This window comes from Indicator indicator, chromosome 24 (assembly GCF_027791375.1).
Source record: "Indicator indicator isolate 239-I01 chromosome 24, UM_Iind_1.1, whole genome shotgun sequence".
NCBI classification, from domain to species: Eukaryota; Metazoa; Chordata; class Aves; order Piciformes; family Indicatoridae; genus Indicator; species Indicator indicator.
Genome location: NC_072033.1, coordinates 786,416 through 790,060, shown reverse-complemented (window position 1 = coordinate 790,060; position 3,645 = coordinate 786,416).

Genomic DNA, 3,645 nt, shown 5'->3' with positions numbered 1-3,645 from the left:
AAGGGGCTGGGGGGGCCAGCAAGGGGCTGGGGGGGCCAGCAAGGAAGGGGCTGGAGGGGCCAGGCCGGTGCAGGGCAACTCCCCGTGGCTGCCCAGGGCAGCTTGCTGGCTAAGAAGAATCCACAAAAGGGAGGAGAACTGGGATGGGGAACTGCTGCAGTCATGTGAGTTGCTAACCCTGGGGGCTTGAGGCCCCTTCAAGCCTTCCCTTCCTCCCCTGGGAGCAGGGTCACTGCTGGAAGCGCGGTTGGAGATGGAGCAAGGAGGATTGGCACTCTGGGATTCAGGGGCAGAACTTGCAGTGCTTCAGCAGGCATGGGCAGCTCTGCCCACCTGCCTGCTAGCTGTCACCTGGGCAGAGAACAACCACAGCCCAGAGCCCAAAGCTGCCTCCTCTGTGAGCCACCCACTTGCCAGAGTCATGGGGCTTGGCTCTGCCCTGCTGAGGACACCGTGACCCTCACCCAGCAAAGCACAGACATGGCTGACATGCAGAGCCAGCAGGGCTACAGGCAGCATTGGCACCAACACAGGCTCCTCTCTGCTCTGCCACCTGGGGAGCAGCACTAGTGTGGCACCATGCCCGTGTGCCCAGGGTGAGGTTACCCCTGAACAAGGACAGGCATCAGCCAGGTTGTTAAGGACTGATCCAAAACGAGTGGGACCAAAGCATGGGGAAAAGCAGTCACATATCCTTCACCCCAGCTCCTGTCCCTGCACCAACAACCCCAAGCTGCTGCAACACCCTCCCAGGAGCTCTGCAGCATCCCTTCTCAGGCAGGCTGTAGGCAGGACTCTTATTTCACTATCCTCTTTTTCTGGTCTCCTCGGGATGAAGGTGATGGCAGCAGGGCAGCAGCAGCAAGATCTTGGTTAGGATCACCACTGCCTGTCTGCCACCAATCCTCTCCATGTCTGAACCATCAAACCCTGATGAAAGGCTCCTGCAGAGCTCATTTTGCCCCAGCTGGATGATTGGGGTGTGTATAACTCAGTGCTTTACAAAAAATCCTTGCTACTTCCTGCTCTTCTGCAACCCAAGGCCACTGGTGAGGTGATGCAAGAGGTGGCTGTGATTGCAGCCAGGGCAAGCACAGGTGACAGTGCCAGCTCTGCCCTCCTGCCCCTGGCACACAAGGTGCTATTCAGGGGGGCATTTGCTGAACTGGTGTGAAGGTAAAGCTGGGCAGAGCCAAGTGCCAGGCTCTGTGGTGGGGGAGGATGTGAGAAAGCCTCAGGGAGGATGGAAACCATGATCTGGCAGTGATGAGGTACTTCAGATGTGCCTGGTTCAGCATCCCAGAAGCTGTGATTGGGATGGAGAAAGAATTTTGTAATTCCACCACTGGGGCTGGCATCAAGGGCTCCAGAGGTTGGCACTGTAGAGAAGAACTCATTGATGCTGTCCTCTTTTGGGAGATGCTTCTGGAGCCAGTGGGGCTCCACCTGCCCCTGTGCCACTCTACAACCAAGAGGCTCAAGGTGGTGTTTCCATTGTTGCCTCTTTCCTTCAGTGGTCTGAAGGAATAAAGCTGGAGTGGAGCAAAGATTAATTCCTTTGACCAGCACACCCAGGGAGGGTGGTGCAGCCCCTGCCCTGCTTCCCCGAGGGCTGGCAGCAGTGGAGCTGAGGTCAGTGCCAGCATCCTCTCCATGCCCACACACCGTGGGCACACCAAGGTGGCACTGGCATGGCAAGCTGGGCCTGTGCCAGGGGACACCTGGGCTGTGTGAGGACCGTGTCCAGCAAATCTCTCCACTGCCTCTGCTGCCGTGAGCGCAGGCAGTGGGGCCGGGGCGGGCGCTGGCCGGACAGCAGGCACCGCCCCGCGGCACAAGCTGGGCAGAGCCAGACTGAGCCACCCGGCCGGGCCAGCGCCGCCAGGGGCGGCGAGCAGCCGGAGAGACAGGTTTGGGAGAGGGGCGGCATCTCCTCACAGCTTCCTCCAAACACCCTGCCCAGCTGGCACAGGCCCTCCCTGCCCCCTTGCCCGGACTCATGTCCCTGCTGTGACCATGGAGCCCACCGGTGCCCTGCAGCTGCAAGGGGGGCAGCAGCAAAGCAAGAGGTGCAGTACGGGGAGGGGGGGGGGGCAAAGCGGGGGAACCCCAGGGTCTGTTCCTCTGTCCTCACTGCCATGCCACCCCCATGCCACCCAGCACAGCCCTGATCTGCTGTTTGCAGTGGGTGGGAAGAGTCTGATGTGCAGGCAGGAGGACATGTGGTGCCAGGCTGGTGGGGGCAGTGCCCAGCTTGTCCCCCAAAGCCACCATGGTTACTGTGGCAGACGTGCTGGAGGCCTCTGGAGCATGGCACAGTGTGCCTGGCACACAGGTGGCAGAGGTGCAAGGGTGGCACCACGGAGTCTGGCACAGCCTCCAGCCCAGGAAGGACTGTGAGCCCCAGCCCTGCATGGCTAATGCTCTGCTCCCTCCTGCACCCTGGGGTCCCTCCTCAGCATGGGTAGAAGCTGTCAGTGTGCACACCCCCATGGGGCAGGCTGAGAGGTCCATCTTGGCCAGCCATGGTGCAGCCCAGCAGGACATGGTGCAGCCCAGGGCTCTCTCTCCAGGACACAGAGAGGGGCAGTTTGGCTGGCATGGGGCAGGGCTGTTCCAGCATAGCAGTGATGAGGAAGACACAGGTTTCTAAATGTTGGCCAGAAATGCCCCAGCTCAGAGCTCAGGAGCAGGGAGCCCCTGCCACAGCCAGAGACCCCCAACACTCCCCTTAACCAGCACACAAGGGCAGGGCCTTGCCCTCAGGGTCTTTGATCTCCTATTGAGAGGCAGCAGCAAAACCTTCTGCCTTGCTGAGCACCCCAGGCCCTGCACCACGGGGTCCAACCACAGGGTGAGGAGAGCATTGGGCTGCAGTCAGCAGCTCAGGCAACGTGTGATAGGCACAAGGGAAGGGTCCCCAGGGCACCTGGGGGCAGAGTCACACAGCACAGGACAGCCTGGGTGTGCACTTCAAAGAGCCAGGTCCCACAGGACACAGCAGCTGAGGGGTGACTCCTCTGCATGCCAGTCAGAGGGCTGAGCAGCCTGCAGCCATGCCGAGCAGCCAGAGCAGGCATGGCAAGGCAGGTTATGCATCATGAAGTCTTCCTGCATGACCACAAACAGCTGCAGGGTCAGGCTCAGGAGGTAAGAGGTCACCAGCTGAGTCACCAGCAGGGCTGAGCACCACGCTTCCCAGCACCAGCCACCAGCTCCCCTCCAGCTCTGCTGCCCAGAGCATTGCACAGAGCCTCCTGCCAGCTCCATCCCACCTTGACTGAACTTCTGCCTTCTCCCTGGGGATGCCTGTGCCCCTCCTTTTCATCCTGACACCCCCATGTGTGACATGAGGTGCCATCTCTGCAGTGCTGGTGGCATGGGGAGACCTCATGGAGCATTCAGGTGAGCTGTGCCCAGGTAGGATTACCCTCAGCCCTGCAAGGAGCCAGCCCTCAGCCCTGGCACCAGAAGAGGGAGCTGGGAGTGCCCTGTCAGAGTGCCCACCTCATCCACACTGCTGCCTCCCTGTCCCAGCCCACTTGGATCCCAGCAGATACACACAGCCATGGCAGGACTGGCATGGGGCATAGTGATGTTGGTACCTGCTGCCCTGGCTCAGCCAGTGGTACAGGTACAGGCTGT